The following is a 20,799-nucleotide window of genomic DNA, read 5'->3' on the forward strand; positions in this document are numbered from 1 at the left end:
CCATTAAATGGAAAGCGGTACTACTACGATTCAGTCTCAGGCGGACATCCACCCAGTTCAGCAAATACTTTTCTTGCAACCACATGTCCAAATGCAAACGATCCATCAGTTCTAAACTTGTGTCGACTCCCGTGATTCTCTTTCTTCGTTCTACAAATCCATCATTGTTGTCTTTCTTTTCATCAGTTTCCAATATTTCAAACTTGGTAGGTTCGTCAGCTTCCCATACCACACAGGCATTGAGATGAGTGTTCTTGGTATCTATTCCGTACGTCAAGAGATTTTCCAGGTAGGCACGATAAGGGTAAGTATCCATGCTGCTACTGACCAATTTGTTATTCAAGTACAAGTCCACTCCACTGAACAAGGAATGCATGAAATTGTTGACGGGAGCTACTGCTTCATCGTCTATAGGACCTCCAGTCTTATCTAGAACTTTGACTTTCAGGTACAAGTAACTGCTATTCAGATCGATGTAATCTTCGGGCTGTCCTTTGATTTCAAACTCGATGGGAGCGGAATCGGTCAGTGAGGAGACGGGGTGAAATTCCACCCACTGGGATTCTTGCATGGTCATCATGGTGGGGGGGCATGGCAAACAGATCCAGTTCCGACTTGGAACAAGCGCAAGACTCTCGGTGCATCATATTTTTTGTTCTTTCTCAATAATCGAAAACGTCTAAGTCTCGAACGGTTCTTCTTTTCTTGGCCTTTCTAGCTTGAAGTCTGGTGAAAGGGTGTTTTCTTCGTCGTCTCTTTCTGCCTTGTCCTTGCTGAATGCCTGACTCGGTAGCGTGTAGGGCATTTATAGGTGTGTCTCGTCGGCCTAAAATGTCTTTGCCCGTTTGCAGCAAGACATTTTTGCCTGCCCTCATGAAGGCTTCTTTAGGGTTTTGTTTGTCGATGATGACAGTTTGGAGAAATTCTTTGCCTTGCGTCAGTGCCGCATCTTTCAAGGCGTGCAATCCGCGTGTCACCATCGGTTTCAACACCGGGGCCACTGAACGAAAGGCCGATTTTAACATATCTCCTAAACCGTGTCCTCGCTGTCGAGCAACCCCTCGGTACACTGGATACATGACTTAAGAGTCGTGAGAAAACCGTTTTCGAAAATGGAGTTTCACCGTGACTTTTCCTTTGGTGAATGGAATATTTTGTCCCAAATCTCCTTTTATAGCAATGTTGACCGTGTCCAAATACGACTTGCTGACCGGCAAATAGTGAGAATGGACAAATTCGCGGTGGATGTGGTAAGTGTTTCCACCTTCCTCGTCAGCGTTCGTGGCAGAATCTACTTTGAAAGGAATGACACGCAGTAACGGTACGGAGGTGTGTCCCACCACGTTGTACTCCACCACATCGGAATACACAAACATCAAATTCAGTCCTTGGTTCAGTTCTACCGGGGCACGAAATAACTTGCTAAAAGACTCGTTGTCGTAAACGATGGGTAATTCGTTTTTCTTAATCATGGCCTTTCTCATGTCCATGTCTGATCCCAACATGTCAAACAATTCAGGACAAAATAAAATGGACATGATTTTACTTCGTTCAAATTTCATCAAAAAGCGACGAGCTGCTTTGTGGTACTCCATGGTGACACTTTTGTTGACATGCTCCAAAGCTTTCAGAAACACGACATTAAACCTGGAGGTTATGGTGCTGACCAAATGTTGACCACTAAAATAATAGTCTGGGGGAATGAACAAGTGATAGGTGGTGTACTTTTGATTTTGTGTACGGGTTTTCTTGTCATATTTGACATTGCTATCCATCCACTGTTGCATTTGCTCGTCATGAACTTCCACATCAAAAAAATTTTGATTGGGAAGGACATTGAGGACTTGGGTCGGGTGAATGATTTCTACTAAAGCCACTTCCCAATGGGCTTCGTGATCTAACTGGATGGCTTGAGGTAATTTGGCCGTGTAACAGCACAACGTGTTCTTGGGAAACACCTCCATGGAACTGTCACTGGCTAAAGTTAAGTAAAATTGGTTTTGGTGACTCATAATTCCAGAGTTCTGTGGCTGTCCGAGGGGTTAGTGGACGTCAGAGGCGTGTCTCCGCCCAAAATGGGGTTCTGGTTGTGGTTGTTGTTATTGGAGTGGTGACTGGCACTGGCACTGGACACAAGGTTCCCGTGGTTCCCGTTCGAGGTGAATTTCAGGGAGGGATTAGGAAGCAGGTAACCGATGCAACTGCTCAATAAAATGGTCCACAATTGTTTGTCTCCTTGTTGCAAACTCAAATTGGCGATGGCTGCCCCGATGACACAATACACCACGAAGATTTGGCAGAAAAAGACTATTTGCGTTTTAGGCACACGTTCTCCACACCACACACACAAGAGTTGTTTTTGTAAATCTTGCACAGAAGAACTAGGTGAAGGAGGAGTGGTCGACGTAGCTGCGTCTGTGTGAAAAGGCATGATGGTCACTTCTTTTTATAGTCGATGACTTGCGAAGCGTCGATCCAAGAATCAAAACTGGGTGGATATCCTTTCCAACGTACTTTGACTTCTTTGACACGTCGTTTGCCCACTTTACGGGTTCTGCGTTCGAGAATGCTTTCGATGTCGTACACGTCGTCTTCTTTTTTGGTGACACGTTATAACTCGGGCAAATAAAACGTTCCTTTGAGCACTTCTCCATTCATGTCTTCCAATTTATAGACGGCAGGATGACGGCCATGCACTCGTCCAGTGACACGAAACAATTCGGTCGTCCAGTTAGGTAAGTAACCTTTGTCAAAAGTGCGTTTGGTTTTGCCAATGCGCACCCAATCTCCTACGGCCAACTCTCCACTTTTCTTGGGGACAGCCCTCGTCGGGGACGTACCAAACAGGCGCTCAAACACCAACACTTCGTTCTCGGGAGTCACGTCTTGCGGGGCACGTCCGATGCTTCGATGGTAAGATTGGTTGTACGCTTGCACCAGGTGCGGTAAGATGTCGATGTACTTCAGAGTGTGGTGATGCGTAAAATATTTCCACATGCGTTCTTTCAAAGTGCGTTGAAAACGTTCCACGATGCTGGCTTTGGTTTCGGGATTCTCGGTGGTAAAAAAATGAATGTCATGTTTCTTTAATTCTTTTTGGAAAGCTTGGTTCAGAAATTCGGTGCCTTTGTCCGTTTGCCATCGAAGAGGGTGACGACCGCTTTGTTTCAACACCCGTTGCAGAGCTCGCACTAACTCGCTGCTCGATTTGGAAGTCAAGGGCACGACCCAGGCAAATTTGGAAAAGACGTCGATGACACAAAACAAATATTTGTAGCCACGATTGTAGCTGGCCAAATGAGAGACATCGGCTAAATCGGCTTGCCATTGATGATCGATGCCTTCCACTCGGGTGCGACTTCTTGCAAACTTGCGTCGAATGGGTTTGTGTAAAGTGTAGGTAGCTTGTTCTTGTAACCATCGTTGCACTTGAGGTAAACGGAGACTTTTCAGTCGCGTTTTGGCAGCACGATACAATTTTTGAACTCCTGCGTAACCTGCAGGATGGGAGGGATCGTAGTAAATGCTGGCTAAGACTTTTTTCCATTTTTTTGTGTTGGTTGGTGTGTTAATAAGGCACCCACTCTTGGAGGATGCTACTCTTTTTCTCTTGGGGTATTTTCTTGGATTGCAATGCTTTGCGTGTGCGACCGGCAATAGGTGTTGAAGAGGAGGAGGATGTCTGAGTGGGGGATATCGGTTCTTGTTTCACTTCTGTCTTCACTTCTGTCTTCACTTTCTTTTTCCCTTGTGATGAAGAAAGGGTGGCCATCATCTTTTTAATCCATCCAAATCTGGAGGTAGGTGGTGTTGTTAACTTGCGTACTTTTTCTGGTGCAGTTTGAAACCCTTCTTCTTCTTCTTCTCCTTTTTCTGTCTTGGTCACGGGTAGTGGTGGGGCTGGTACTGGTACTGGTGATGGTGCTGGACTTTTCATCAAGGTCTTAAAATCTTTCAGAGTGGGTAGAGCTGTTTCTTCTAAAGCTTTCTGGTGAAAAGAGTTGTAGTCGTTGCAAAAGTTGACCGTAGTTTTGTGATTTTTCTGTTTCGGACAAATCTTGGCGATCCATCAAGGACTGCAATTCGTGTTGTAACTGGGACATCTCGCTCAAATTGGGATTGGGAGGTAAATGCGGGGTGTGTTGTTCTTGCCACCGATGGTATTCCATCCATCGTTTGTAAGGCACTAAAGCTAGTTTTCGTCCTTCCATGGGGTTGTCAGGGGTCGATTCTGAGATGTTGGGACTTCCGAGGGTCTTTTTATCTTGCTCCCACCAGTCCTCCCAACATGGTTCCCAAGACTCCTTTCAGTATGGGGCCTAACAAGAGAGGTAAAATGCCTCCACGTTGGACCAACATCTTCCTTTTTTGACGAATGGGAATTTTCTTTTGAACCATTTGGCGAAGAACGTGACGATGTTTGCCTAAGCATTGTTTCTGGTGTTTGCAGAAAGGGATCGTGCCTTTCAAGACGTTCAAACAACATTCGCACACGGTATCGATGACCTCTTTGGAGGCCGATTGAAAGAGTTTTTTTCGTAGAGGTGGATAAGCTTTGGACAGGACAGATAACATGTCCCCATGTTTGACTAAACGTGGTGGCAGACCTTTCCTTTTCTTTCCTTGGGGTTTTCTGGAGGGTGACATCTTTGAGTCTTCAGGAGCACCAAAAAAACACTGATACCCTACTTGGTCACAGGCCTTTTTATACTGGAACGCGTCGCCACTGATTGTCTTTACGGCGTATCAGTTTGAGGACAGGCATGGCACGTCGTGCAGGGGTACGTAACGGACTAAATCGAGCCAGTTCTTGCTTGGACAAATCCAGTAAACTTTGTAACATGCCCGATCTTTCTTGGACTTTGATTTTGGGAGAAGGTACTTTGTGAGCAGCAGCCACTGCCGCTAAATTGGAGGGTCCTGCCACTGGGGAAGTTCTTTTGGGGGTCATCAACGGAGAAGTTCTTGGTGTGATCAACGTCTCCAAGTACTCTTCAGTTCTGGGTGTCATCAACGGAGAAGTGGATAAACGTGAGGATGCCGGAGACGCAGTCACCGCTGTGGCTGGTCGTGGTTTGCGAGTGTAAGGTTGTGTCCTGGCCGAAGTGCCTCTCTTGCGACTAGTTTTCTTCTGTGGACTTTTCTTTTTCTGGGAACTTTTTTCTGTTTCTTTTTCTGGGGGCTTCTTTTCTTTTTCCGGGGTGGTGGTGTCTGGTCAGAGGAGGATCCTGCCACTGGAGAAGTTCTCCTTGGGGACCTGGTCATTTTCTTTTTCTTCTTGGGGCTTCGTTGGACTTTTGTCTTGGGGATAACTTTGGGGGCATTAGGATCCCATCTTAAGAGAGAGCGAATGATAACCCCTCCTAGAGTACCGCTCCCTCCAGGTTTCAAAATGATTTGTTTTTTGGTTTGAGTGTCGATGCGGGGATCGGCCAGTTGGACCAAAGCGACTTTGTTTCGATCGAAAAAGCGTTTGGTTTGATGAGGAATCTGAATGATTCCTTGGAGTAATTGACGTGCCGTCACCGTGAACCATCGTAAGATTTCTTTGAGACTAGCTTCTAAGACACGAGCTCGTGTTTGTGGATTTTTTTTCTCGACTGATGCCATACAAGGCACGAATCAATTTGACGGGAAGATGCGACTGAAGGGACGTCATGTTCACACTTTGTGAGACAGACGAAAAATGGTCTGATGTTTTTATAGAATTTTTTTTATGGGGAGTGAAATGAAGTCGAGGACGGAGACGTGTACAGGACAGGCCCTCCGTCTTGGCACCAGTGGTGAAACAAGTGGGTACGAAATCGCAAATCCTAGGGGGTCGTAGGTTTCAAATCGACGAGTAAATAGGCGTGTGGAGTTTGAGTGGCATCGTCGTACGCCTGAGTCAGCCAAGGCGTTCCTAACTGTTTGGCTAAGACTTGCACTTGCGATTTATCTCGAGGGCTTTTAAACAAGACCACGTAATGCGCATTGAGACTGATGGTGCGATGGGCTTTACTTTGTTGAAACAAATTTTGGGTGATGTAAACGACACTGGCATTACGGTGATGCCCTTTGCGCGTGAACCACAGTTTAATTTCTTCTTCGTCTTCTCCTAACATGTCGTCGAAAATGACCAAATGGGTTTGACGGGAGTCAGAAACGATGCTGTCGTCTTCTTTAGGAATGCCTTCCACAAACACGATGGAATCGCCTTGACTTTCTCGCAAGAGGTTGTACGCCGATTGCCACTCTTTGTAACACCACACGATCCGTTGAGGTGGTCGATCGATCAAATGATGTTTATGTTCGATCAAACGTTTGACGAATTCGGTTTTGCCTGAACCGCTAGGTCCAGCAATGAGCATGTTAAAGGGATGGCGAAGATACAAAGCCTCCCAACTGGCACGATCTAAGTGTTCGTCGATGACTTTGACAGTAGAGGAAGAGGGAGCAGAGACAGCAGAGGTAGCCATTGTGTGAGAAATGTCACTTGTGACACGAAAACAAACAAGACAAGAGTTTATATACTTTTTCAGAACACGTTTATTGAATGTTTTTTTTTTCAAACATGAATACGAAGGACAAAAATACCTAAAAGCCAAAGGCTTAAGTACAAGGATAAAAGGCACATGATAACCATTAACGTGGAATAAACACAAGTGTCTGTACAACATGTTTTGGGTAATGTTCTAACCAGTTCTATAGTAGGGGGTAAGGTCACACAAGTGTCCTCCCGAAAGGGTCTTTCAGGTCTGTCCACGACAGTCCCGTCCTGGGTGACGGGTTCTTCTGGCACCGTCACTAACACGGGTTGAAAAGTAACTTTTTTCCTTGAACAACTCTCGTGCATACTGGGCCACTTCTTGGGTCCAAGCCTCAAAACCCCATTCTTTCCAGGCACGGACATCTGTCCAATGGGGATGTAAGTCACAAGCTACACACACATCGTCATACACGTCTTGGGTAGCTAAAAGTTGACGAATCTTTTTTTCCTGTTGAGGTCGAGAAGTATCCAGATGAAAACGCAAGGCTTTGAGCAAAAGGAGTTTTTCGTGACCATTTAAGGTCATTGAGGTGGTAAGTACTGATCGTAAAGAGTCCACAAAGAATCGGCTGGTAAACGAAATCCCAGAAAACAAGTCACTAAGACACACACCACTTATCGTCCCAAATTGAATGGATGCAGTTCTTGTAATAATCGATGGTAATGATCCACGGTTTGAATATGGTCATTGAGTTCCTTCCACGGAATCTGTTCAATGACATGTGACATAAGCCGTGGCATGGCAGCCTGTTTTTATATTCTCTTTTTTTCGGATGCAATACACGTACTTTCTAGCCAGAGATCTTCGTTCTCCAGTAGGGAATCTAAATCTTGCATACTGTAACCGAAACGTCAGAGTTCGTTTAGAAGTTTCCTCTTCCGCTAAGTAGATTCCACGTAACAAATGTTGGTAATCCTTTATCTTGTCTTCCTCAATGCGTTGCACTTGGTGAATCTCGAAGTAACCATAATTATGAACATGTCGATCACTAGCGACCTCAAAGTTTTGAACAATGTCTGAGCATTGAAACAATTTCTGACGAATCAGTTCTCTTATACCATTCAGGTACCAGTGGTTAAAGATCTGGTGACGTAACGGATGCAACTGTTCTTTACGTTTCACTTGTATTTTGACCAGCTCTCGGTAAATCCTTTCTCTCAATTCCACAGGCAAAGCACGAATGTTCTCTTGTAAAGTATTCATGAATAAGTCAGTCCGTACAATTCACAATCTTCTCATAGAGAGCAAAAGTAATCCACATAGTGAGAAATTTCTGACCACTGCCATTCAGGGTAACGTCCAAGAATGTCACTGAACTCTTTTGATGTAAACGGTCTAAAGCGATATAATAGGATGAATGCAATCTTGACCCAAAGAAATCTGACACACTGGTTGACTTTTTTCACTTTCCTCTTATGAATTTCCCGACACAAAAGTTCTACAGTGACCCATTGAGATTTCACTCTGGCAAGTCCCTGCCAAACTTCCTTGTAAATCTTCTCTTGCAGTTCTTTAGGTAATGATTCAATATCGTTTTTGAAATGAAGTTTAAATACTGGTCTCGGTGATGTCCAACATTTGACTCCTAGCCAATCTGGTTTCTTCTCGTCAACGACATGGTAAGTTACTTTAATGTCTCGGTCCCACTAAGGGTAAGTAATGACAATTCGGTGACCAAGGAGCATGTTCTACGTAGGCCGAATCTTGCGGTTCCCAGTGGTGAAGTGACACACCGCAACTGAAGCACTTGACTTTATCTCCTTCGCCCAAGTAGAAAAATCCGGCTCTGGCTAATTCTTCGGGGGTCGGTCCCCCCAGATACTTAGGCCATTTTCCTTTGAACGATTGAAGACGATTTTCAAAGTCGCAGTATTCCGACAAACGCACAGGAAACGAATATTCGTCTTTCACAGGTTCGTTTCGATGAGGGTTGAGTGACATGGGCAGGAGTTTGCTCAGGGCTGGATGACATCCGTAGGGGGGTAGACGTGAAGGTGAACATTCCCCTTTAAAACGAAGCCCAGTAAAATGTCCAAGAGGACGAGCGGCATCACTTTCGCATCCCACAGGTTTGACACGCACAGCATCACTTTCCATGATAGGGGTAGGGACACTAAAGTTCCCATGATGCTTTACGGCATCGCTCAGGTCACAACGTACAGCATCGTACCCATCGCAAGGCTCAAAATCGCACTCGTCTGCAAACTCCGTTACGCAATTACAATGGTAACCACATGGACAATCGCAGTTTCCTTCCGGACATTTTCCGTCGCAATGCCTGGGTCTTATCCATCCAGTATTAGCCACACTAGAGGAAGATACAACTTTTTTACAATCCCCAAACTGGAACGATGTCTCTTTCAAAGTATTCATCTTGTTCGCTCGGTCTTGGTAGTCCCAATGAACTATCGATCTTGCCTAGGGTTCCTTTTTATATACAGACTAATACCGACGTGACCGTACGGCAACGTAAAGTGATTGGGAAGTCGCACTCGCTTCTGGTATACAATTTGATAGACTTTTTCCAAGGGTCGACTGACGATGTGGTGAGTGGGTAAACGTACAATCTTGTTCGGTTGGTAAGTGGTCACTTTAAAGTTTCCATCCTGTCCCGATTGCAAGGTTTCTTTCAATACCCCAAAGTTGACCACTCGACTGGTACGATGATTCACAGTCAGTCCTTTCACTTTGCACGTCGTGTGCACTTCTCCTTGTTTGTCACGGTATTCGTAGCCGTAATTTTTAGGACCGCCACTGACGAAACTTAGAATCTTGTCGTCGGGATGCTCGTCTGTCCAGGCTCCTAAACGGTCTCCTTCGATGTCAGGGTGATGTTGAATCGGGTGATGGATGTAGATGCAACTGTCCGTGTCAAAGTACAAGACGCGTTCTTCTAACAGTTCTAAAGCTTCGTCCAGTTTTAAGCGAGCATGAGCTGTCACGTAAGCCGCAATGATGACATTTCCAAAAGGGTCGTCTTGTACAAAGTCCAGATCTTCTTCGTAATTGACCAAGATTAAATCCTCGCGAACGACGTCCACGTGTTTCATGTATTTGGTTTTGTCGTGAATCATCTGGAAGTAACGGGAAGGTTCTGTCAAATATTCCGTCTTGGGTAAACACGGTCGTTGTGCCATTTTACCCCACAAGCAATTTAACATCACTTTGGCAAACGATCGCCTGCCTTCGTTTTTTTCGATGTGGTCTAAAGAGATGCCTTCTTGTTCATAGTATTTCTCTTTGAATTGTATTTGGTCTTCGGGAGTGTGACACCAGGAAGGATAGCCGCTGGCTTCTTGCTTCAGTTTCAAAAAGGCATCCACGTAGTCAGCGAAAATGCCTTTCTGACTGGGATCACCCTTGTGGTATTGTTGTGTCTTGGGAAAGTGGCAAATTTCGTACACTTCTAACAGTTGGTATCCAATGTCCAGAGCTTTGAACAATTCTACGCTGACCCAGGTTCCCGTCAAGGCCCGTTCTTCCTGGCTGTGCTGACAAGGTTGGTCCTGGTTGCACGTTTCGGCACAAGTACGGCACAATGGAAACATCAGTTTGCCTTGACAATGGTGAGGTAAGACGGGATGGTATAGGTTCGTGGGAGGTAAAACTTTACACTTGATCAAGCCTTCGTATTGTCGAATGTTTTTCAGGTCGATGTGTTCCGTCAGCAATTGTGGGTGCCCTACGGGAAAGCGACAATATTTGCACACGTAGGGATACAGCGAACACACGTCCAAGTATTTGATTTCTTCTCCTTTCTCTTCGTCGGCTTGGTACAGCAAACAGGTGGCATTGGTCCTTCCTCCGTACAAACTATCCCTCGGGTTCAGCGGGTCCATGAACTGGTAACTTTCCACGAGGCGTTTAAACTCGGGATCGGTTTTCATACGGTGATCGTACTCGTGTTCCCACATTTCCACCACTTGGTATCCTTCCTGTTCCAACTTTAGGCGTCGCTGACAAGTGTCCTGGTACAGGTCTTCCATGGTCCGTTGTAAAAACTGATTTTTAGTGTCACGGTCAGGGTAGCAGACGGGACATCCGTGAAATAAGCAACCGTTAAACTCGTACACGATCTTGGGGTTTTTTAAGTCCCAGCCATCGACCGAATACGTTCCGATGGTCTTTTCGCCTCCTCCGTTGCGGGCATGCTGAATCCATTTATCTTCCTTGTCGCACAAGTAATGTAATCAACGTAGGGCTTTGACCGAGTATTGACGCTTGACATAGTTGGTCGTTTGAGGACTGATGACAGCCACGGTGTTTTCAGGCATGAATCGTTGGCGGTATACTAAGGAACACGCTTTGGCAATGGTGCAAGCTTCTTTCAAAGGATCGACCCCTCCGTGTTCCATGAACAGTTCTCGAAATTTTCCACAGCAACGCCGTAAAATGTCCACGTCGGAACGACAATACTTTAACATTTCTTCCTGAAAGTCGAAGGGGTCAGAGGCATGAGCCTGGTACCAAGCGTAGAAATCTTCTCGTTGTTCGGTACGCATGTTGTCGGGGTCGTAATAGTGAGCCTCAGGCAAATGGGGTAGAACGGCATGTTGATTGGCTTCCGTATTGAAAAAGTGTGGAAAGTACCCTTTAGCCATTTCTGTCATTCCAAACGTTTTAGGCATTCGACTCAAAGGCATGGCCAAGTAACTCATCGAATCTTTAAACTGCACTTGCCCCACTTGCATGAAAATGATTTTGGCTCCGTTCAAAGTGACTTTAGGACGTTCGGTGCCTTGTTCCGTATAGTATCTGAGAAGAAACTGTCCATCGTATCCGGAGAAATTGTGAGCCATCACCGTGGCATGACGATGACAATCTCCGTAACGTTCGATGTCCTCTTGGCTCCACGTCCTGTCGATAAGGTCTATGACCCATTGGGCAAAATCAGCTAACGTGTTCGGTCCCGAAAGATTTTTTCACGCCTTCCAGGAATCTTGCTGCAGTGAGGGCAATGACTGAAGATAGGTTTCTAAATGCACTTCTCGCACGCTTGATGAGCCATGCAGAAATTAGGAATGTGAATGCCGGTCTCTTGCATGCATTCGAAATCAAAAAAGATGAAATTGCCTTTCTTCTTTTGACCGTCCTCTTTCTCTGGTGGGGGTTGGTATTTTTGCACGTAGCATTGGTGTTCCAAGTCCACGATGTGATGACAAATGTGACATTTTTTTCTTTCCTGAACATACGTGTGCCTTGGCATTATTGGTACGTATGCCTTGTCCACATGTAGGGCACAATCTCAGCAGTTGACAAGCACATTTCTGCTGTGAACCTTGCGTCTTCAGATGTTGTTGGTAACAGGTAGGGCTGACAAACGTGCGCAAACAAGTTGAACAAGGCACTGGTTCTTCGCTCAGACAGGGTGGAGAGGCCAAACATCCTGGGCATTTCCATCCACAAGACTTGTGTTGCTCTCGATTGTTATAACCATAATCACATTTCTCACAATAATAACCGTATCGCAGGAATGCAGTGATACTGGTAATGGTATCGAAATGGTCATCGTGATGATAAAGGTGAATGTATTTTCCATCCTTAAAATCTTGCCCTCGAAACAACAGAGACCCACGCATTTCTTGAGGGTGCACTTTCAAGGTGTAGCGTGGAGCTAGGGCATCTTGCAATTTCTGCATCTCAGGAATGCCACAGGGTGTGTCTTTGGACAGACCAGCTTGTTGCAACAGGAGTTCTGCTTCGTTTCGTTGTTTGGCTCGGTCCGATTGTCGAATAGTGTTCCAGGTTCTTTTCCATTCTACTGTATCGTTATTGTTGGCATAGGTTCGTCCCACCACGATGGCACGGGCTAAACACATCTGGTCTTGAGGGTTGTGAATTCGGACGAGACTTGTTTTGGTGTTGCGAAGGTCGTCCACCAATAACATCTTTTTGCGTCCAGTCCCTTGAGGAAGAGAGACTTGAGCCATTTTTAGTGTGGCTTTACCATCGGTGATGTCAAACTTGTCATTGGATTGTTGCACCTGTTGTATCTTGTCCATGACTTTGGAAGGGGTCAGTTCTGCGGGTCCGCTAAACTCGATCCAAACAGGGGATTTCAAACCGTCGTGATCTATGGATAGTGTCAAGCGATCGTCTTCTTTGGGTTGACATTGTCGCTTGAGTGCAGTGAGCAAAGAATCCCACACCCCAATGATAAACCCTTCTGCTTTCTCCAATGGTACGTCGGACTTGAAATCTTTAAACTTCACCGTGTAGGTGTAAGCCGTGGTTCTAAATTTTCTAGAGGAGCGCTTTTCCGTCTCTCGAATGGAATAGTACTTTTCAGGGTTGACTAAGGGTGGTGAACTTGGTTTAGAGGTTTCAAATTCCGGTTCACTCATGTCCTCTTCAAAATCACTGGCATGAATTTGTGCCAAGATTTCAGCCCTGGTTCGAGGCGATAGATCACGTTTCTGCCTCTTACTTTCTTCTTCTTCTTTCTTCTCGAATGAATAGGATCGTTTCATCTTGAGTGCAAAACGTCAAATGACTCAAGTTTAAACACCATAGACTAATTTATAGTCATGGCAGGCCAGCGTATAAAAAAAGGGTGTGTGTCTTGTCCTTTCACTATTCATTTCACTCTCAAACCGAGCACAACGATGGAAGAGACTAACCAAATCGAACGTTTCGTCAGAGCTTTGCGAGGGGTCATTAGAAAATTCTCTTCAGACCAGCCCACGGACTACTCTCCTTCCTTTCGAGATAAAAGTCAAGATACTTGCTATATCTGTCAGAAGAAAGGGCATTGGTCTTCAGAGTGTCCAGACCGTCAAAAAAGAAAGAAAACAAGGGCTAAAAAAGACAAAAGTCAAGATACCTGTTATTATTGTAAAGAAAAAGGACATTGGTCTCCAGATTGCCCAAAAAAGAAACAAGAGGAACCAGAAGAAAAGAGGAATTCTTCAGAAGAAGAGAGGGATTCTTCAAAGGAAGAGAGGGATTCTTCAGAGGAAGAGAGGGATTCTTCTGAGGAAGAAAGAAGACAGGTGAAGAAAAAGAAACAGGAGAAAAAAAGAAGAAGGGAAGAAAGCGAGGAGGAATAAGAAGAGGAAAAGAGTGTGACGGTGAAAAAATTCAAAACACAGACAGACTAAACAAGGAAACAGAAGAAGTTAATGAACTTTTAATTAAAGTGTTCTGTTGTGAATTGTGAATTGGATTGTAACAATGGAGAAAAGAATAAATTAATGATATAAGGTAAGTGTCTTTGAGTTTTGATTTTAAAATAAGAACGTACACTCACGCACTCATACAAAAAAGACACGTACTATAAGGGTTAAATAGGTGGGTTATTTTTTTGAGTTATTGGCAAAATTGAAGGGCTATATCTTTTCGAGAAATGTGGGTGGCCCTGAAAAGGGCCTTTTTATTTCGGTGTAGGGGTGAGTTTAAGCAATCAACTTTAACTGCCTTATGTCTTTGCCACCGCCAAGGCCTACTTCTGGACTGCGTAATGTTGATGATGATGATTGGGTTGAAATCACTAAGGGTGGTACGGTAGGCTTAGTCACAGGGTTGACGTGTTTAGCTCGGGAAGGTCGTATTCTCTTCGGTCGTAATAAAGAAGCCTGATACATTTGTTTCAGACTTCTTAACTCCGCTAAAATGTCCAACAGTACCGTGAATGTTTGATTTTCACCCTCCTGTTTCTTTGCTGCTACTTCTTCTTGCTGTTGTTGCTGTTGTTTTTTTCTTATCTCTTCTTCTTGCTGCTGTTGCTGTAGGAGAAAAGCCTGTTCCGCTTCCTTTTGTCGTTGTATAAATTTCTCCAATTCTTCTTTCTGTCTCTGTCTAAAATTCTCCACTTGCGGTAATGAAGAAGGTAACGAAGGTTCCGGAACAAATTCTTGCGAGGAGAGAAAATCCACAAAATCCCAATTCACCTCTTCTGAAAGTAAGTCCGGGTTTCCTTGGGCAGTCTCCCCTGTTGGTGCACCCCAATGGATCATTTTCTGAGTTTCCGTCATGTTGAATCACTGTCGCATAGATTGACTGCACACAAGCGCTAGCGAATCTATATAGACTACGTGACGTCTTCGAATTGGATGCGGGCTGACTGAATTTTGTAACGCGTGTTCGGATTGGTGAATGAACTCAATCCGTTTCAATCCTACCTCTACCGATAAATAAGCGCAGTTCACTGCATTGATTCACCTGTTCTCGTCGCTTCAAGATGTGAACCGATGTGCAATCTTCTACGCTTGTGTCTTCCATGATGTTCAGGACGGACATGCTCATGTATGTCCGATCCAAGTGGACCGTTGTCCACGGGACAAACACCAGTCTGTGGATACGTAGGATCTACGTCGAAAGACAAGGATGCCTGAAAAGAGTGCTGATTTACGGGCCAACAGTGAGACGCAGCCTAAGGACAAGAAGAAGACCAATGCGGTGCCCTTTATGTTAATAGATACATTAACATAAACCCAAAGGCCCTTTTCAGGGCCAGCCATATTTCTCGAAAAGAGAATGACTTTTCAATTGCCTACCCCTTTTTAAATTTAAATTTAAATTTAAATTTAAAAAAATTTAAAAAAAAAAATCCCATGTTCAATTCCCCTTGAGGCTAGAGTGACCCAAGACTTTTTCCCATGTTCAATTTCCCTTGAGGCTAGAGTGTCCCACGATTTTTCTCCATGTTAAATTTCCATTGAGGCTAGAGTGTCCCAGGGGTCTCTGTAATGATAATTCCCATTGAGGCTAGGGTATCCCACTTTACTACTAATATATGTAATAACTGAGATCTGAATAAAGCCCCTTTATATAAAATATAACAATTTAATCAATTACATATAAAAAAATGAAACTGAACGTAAGAATTTAATAATACTGTTTTACGCTAAGGGCTCTATTTACCGAGCGTGTTTCGGTTCAAAGTCCCTTTATTTTCCTCTTATTTCCTAGGACTTTTCGAGAACAATCCTTGTCGACTGGAAGTTCTAATAACGCGTCAAGGCTATAAATAATTTTGCTCTAATCAATCAATAACCACAAATTATCCCAACGTCACATATGCATCACAAAGTTACACCATATTTACCATCATGCCAACAATAAAAGCAGTCTCGAAGTAATGGAACTACACTGTATAAAATATTCCATTGTTCAAAATATTAGTCTCTATCACAAATATTGGACATGGATGTACACAACCAAAACAACACTTTTAGATCTCAGTAGGAACTACTTAGAACAGGCCCACGTTTCGGCTCTGACCTGAATTCAACTACGAAACTCATCCATACCATTATAAAACCTAATCAATACTGCACCTTGTGATGTTTGCCTGTAGAAATTGACTAATTACTTGGGCTGAGGAATATTTCCCTAATGCCGGCTTGCCATAATGAAACAAATAATCACTAAAATCTAACAAATCGCAAAATGGAGACGAAAATACAAATGGCGTATACCTTAGATTTATTACATTACCATTTCTCTCAGAAATAAAATTACCAAAGTTATAAGACCTGCAATTAACAGTTTTATTTCTACCAACGAGACAAATGTCATCATAGAATCGAGTGAGCAATCGAAGTCTTTTGCTCATCATGCCTGCATAACATGTTTGCTAGTATTCCTTCCAAATTCAATACTGGGGATCGGTCAGAGTCGCAGTATTCATTTTTCTGTTCTGTCTTTATCTCTCCAGCCTCTTCGGGTCATCAACCGTAATATGGTGGTCTGCTCTCTTACCCCACTGCGTGGTGCACATATGAAGCAACTTTTACCCCTCTAAATAAATAAAACGCAAACTAAGTATTTGTCACGTTTCTATCTTATTTGATTAAATAGTATTCCTGCTCCTGTTACGTCAGATATTGTCTTATCGCAATCCAGCAGAAACTAAGAGTAATATGGGTCATTTCGCAGCCTGACATCTGATACACTCGACCTTATTACCATAAAATTAATGTCTTTCCTTTGAGGCTAACCACCTTCCTAAATGAAACGACGACATAAATAGACATCGTAGTAAATAGTACTACGCCCTACTGTGTGCTGTCAATCACTAACTGGACTACATCGGTTATCAGGAATACGATTCTCGGTTAAAAAGAATTTGCATTTAATTCACAAATTAATTAATGGGCTTCATGTATTATCTTAGCTACATTGCTTGCTAATTAGCAATTAATTGTGTTACATATATTTGATTTAATTTATATTTGATTTAAGTTGTATTTGATCTGATTTGATTGTTTGTGGTTTTTTTTTTTAAATCTTTATATTTTCTTTACATGTCAATATATTGTAATTTTGTTTACTAAGAATTTGATATTTTCCAGAAAATTCAGTTTGACCTGAGTTTTAACATATATACGTAATAATAGAAACACTTGCTTCTATTTTTGATATAGGTAGTGGCTTTGATTGAGGGTCAAGTAAACAACTTTTTCTAGCAGTAAAATGATTGATTCTTATCAATGACATACAGGAGCTATGTGACTTTTACATGTAACCAGGATCACGTCATCCTCTATTTCGCAATATATTTCGCAATTAGGCATTTTCCGAAATTGTGAAATACTTAGTATAAATAGTGATGTTTAGAGAGAGATCGAGATCTGAGTGTCCAGGGCTTTGAAACACTTGATGTCAATAGTTTTCTTCTGTTGTGACCAGAAATGAACTCTCGAGTTTTTGAGTTATTAGTTAATTTTTCTTCAAATTATTTGGACTCTAAAAGATTAGTTAGTTTCTCTGGAAATATTATTGTATTCATACAGAATTCTTGAACAGGGACATTTATTGAAAATTCTGTTTTGATTTTTAAGACTGGAGGAAAAAGTATTGTGTTTGTACAAGGAACTATATACGTCAACACAGTACAGGCTACAGCATACGACATCGATTTCCATCTTGGATTCTTCATCGGGACTCGAACATGGAATCATTAGAACATTTCAATATTAGGACTTCAAAAATTGTATTCGTGGATTATTCTTCTACTAGTTTTGGTTTTGATTCTGGAAACCGTAAGTTCTCATATACTTTTTTCATTGTTACGGTATTTTTCCAGGGAAATAAATTATTTATTATATTTTTCAAAGCTTGTTATTTCACTCTTTCCTGTGTTACTGTTTATTCGAGCCTAAACACGTAATAATTGGCATTACATTTCCAGACATAACAAAGTCAATTTCTAGCCTATTTAATTTAAGACAGACAAATTCACCCATTCTTACAATTCTTTTCGGAAGTAATGCATGAAATTCCTATTACATATCAAATAGTAAATTCGAACTATTCTCTCAAAAGTCATATCAAGATAATATTGTATGACATTCTTGCAATAAATAATATTCAAGACAAATGAATGCAAATAGTTAACTTCCAAACTCAAGGAAAATTGACATATGAAGTTCATCAAACATATTCATAGAAATAGTTACAAACTAAATCAGTAAATAAATTATGTACGATTCAGACTGCCTTCTGAGCCGAATTTAAGTCCCATGTCTCTCATCTTCCAGATACCCGTCTCTTTGACACTTTCTACCGAGAAATACTTGTTATTTCCCGGAGTCAACTTTTTGGCTTCCCACATAAACTTAGACTGAATAATTTCTCGAAGGGAAGTATTTAAAACATTGAATTTCGTCTGAGAAACATGCACCCCTCATGGAGGTTAGCCAGTCAGGGCTAACTTTATTTAACCACCAAAAGTTTAACACGCCCTTCAAAGTTAGAATAATAATATCTTTTCTGCCTTTATTAATTCCGATTTCTGAACAAAGTCATGTTATCACACTTACTTCAATTGGCCCCAAATTGTCATTGGATTGTCTCCACATTGACATTGTTACCGCTACTTAATCCTCAATCAACTTCGCCTCTCCTACTGTCAGATCGTTATCCCAACAGATTCTAATTGAAAATGCCCCAAGCAAGAGCATCAAATCCATCGCATGTAAGCAATTTATTGCGAACCTAGACAATAAGTCAAAGTTAATTGTTACTTTTCACGCAGACCACGATAAGATTCCCTAAGTTATGTTGCAGTAATGATCTTTCAAAATTCACTCTATTACAAATCATATCCAAATGAATATTTACAAAATTCCAACCTCATGTTAGAAAGAGAACGAACCTTTAATTTCTAAAATATAAGTGCTTACATTATCACCTTAAGTCAACACATCAAGAATTTCTTGATTAAACGAAAACATAAAAATAGAACGTTTCAATATACTCTAAACATTTGAGCTTTCTATACATATACTTAATGTATTTATTGCCTGACAGTCTGTATAGTTTGCCCTGGAATTTTCTTGGAAGTAGCGTGGCACATTTTGTAAGTAGAATGGATGAAAAGAGGCCCACCAAAGCCTATTTTCCATTTGAGAAATCAGAAGAAAAAAATCAGCTTGATACTATATTGATAATATCGGTTATTGAAGGCAGTCTTGAATCTAAATACTCAAGCAACAATGACGTCGGAATCGGATCTGGTTTACATGACATTTGGGTACTCTTCATCACAATTGTATTGTTACATTCCAGGGGTATTTTCTTGACCGAGCGGTCGTCAAACCCTCGCGCGATTCCCGCTAGAAGTCATAATTTTATCCCTAATTTCCAAAGATTTCTATACAGCTTCAGTTGTAAATTAGACAGCCCGAAGTGTCCATTCTATACATAAATTTTACTCTAATCAATGCAAGACCACAGATCTCACAACGTACCAAATATCTATCAACCGCACATCTGCATGGTTTCTATCCGTCAGATTTCCGTACAACCAGCAGTTCACACCGTAGAAACTATATAACTATCCCCTAACAAAGGGAACTATTTTTACTACTCCACCTTAGGCCAGTAAGACTATGGTTTCTAGACACATTTCGCCAGTAAAACTGCATCACATTTGTGTCACCATGTCGACATAAATAGTATCTGCAGAGTCCCTTCTTATTTATTCCTTTGTGTAATTTACCGGTGTTCTACCGTAAATACTGCCACTGCAGTCACACCACCAATGTACGCCACTAGGTTTTAAAAAGGACTATGGTACGAAAGGGAAATTCATGAGGTTTTGACCTGAATTCACTACTAGTGAACCATGGTGTCATGGAAACTCACTATCACTTCACTCCATGACGTTTGCTCCTAGTAAGTGGCTAATTATTTCGGGCTAAAGAATATTTCCATTGCACCGAATTCCAAAAATCAGACAATTAATCACAAAAAATCAAAGAATTCATTATAACCAAATGCGCATATTCCAATTGTATTAAAATATTTACCAGATCCACATAAACAGGTTAAAATACTGTTAATGGATGTCTTGTAAATTCTGTATCACAAATGTATGGTGAAAATGAGTCAAATGAAATTGTGTTGTGAAGCTTATCTCTAATAGATTGAATTTTGTCAGGAAAAAATATTTGTAAGCAGATTCGGAAGTTCGACAGGCGACACGGTCATTGGAAGTTGTGCACATTTAATCCTTGCTGTTAGCTTCTTCGTAATATCAATGATCTCTTTGCAGTTATAACTTTTAGTATCTTAGTACTGTAGTATGCTGATTGTGCTGCATGAACAATCTTTGTAGCATTCTTCTTTACAGTTTCATAGATCTACTTATGGATAAACTTCTCCGACTTCCTAATAAACCAATATGTGCAAATGGCTCAGTATCACCTTTCATTAGCCATATTTGCAGTATTCATCTACAGTCTATATCCGAAACCATTTTACTCTGAAATGTGAATATTGTTTTTGGGCCCTAAAATAAGCGCATATTGGTTATAAAATTAGTTGTATCAACTTATAGCACACGGCTCAAATGTTATTAAACCGTTGACAAAGACAGACTTGAAATATTTATTCCAAGCCTTGCGTCAAACTAAAATTTAGAGTCCATAGTAAGGACTGTAATATTGTAGGTTTACTTTTTGGACTGACACCTTTTCCAGCCTAGGTTATGGTCAATGTAGGCTCACCGAATAATCGTGTTCGTTCAATCATGTTTTAGAATAATACTGTTTTTCTAAAACTGATATATGAAAAGTACATCATCCATATGCAAGAAATTCAACTGGCTACCAATGTGAATTGAACAAATTTAAGATTGAAAAAATTTCTATTAAAACAACCTTGAGCTTCATATAGAATTTATAAAGGATAAAATATTGGAGCATCCTCTAACACAGAATTTACCTTTGCTATATAAACTCTTCAACATTGTAATCTAAGAGCGCCAAAAGAGCGCCAACAAAAGAGCGCAGACAAAAGAACGCCGGCATAAGAGCACCGA

Source organism: Sinohyriopsis cumingii, chromosome 14, assembly GCF_028554795.1.
Source record: "Sinohyriopsis cumingii isolate HCF-2022 chromosome 14, ASM2855479v2, whole genome shotgun sequence".
Lineage (NCBI taxonomy): Eukaryota > Metazoa > Mollusca > Bivalvia > Unionida > Unionidae > Sinohyriopsis > Sinohyriopsis cumingii.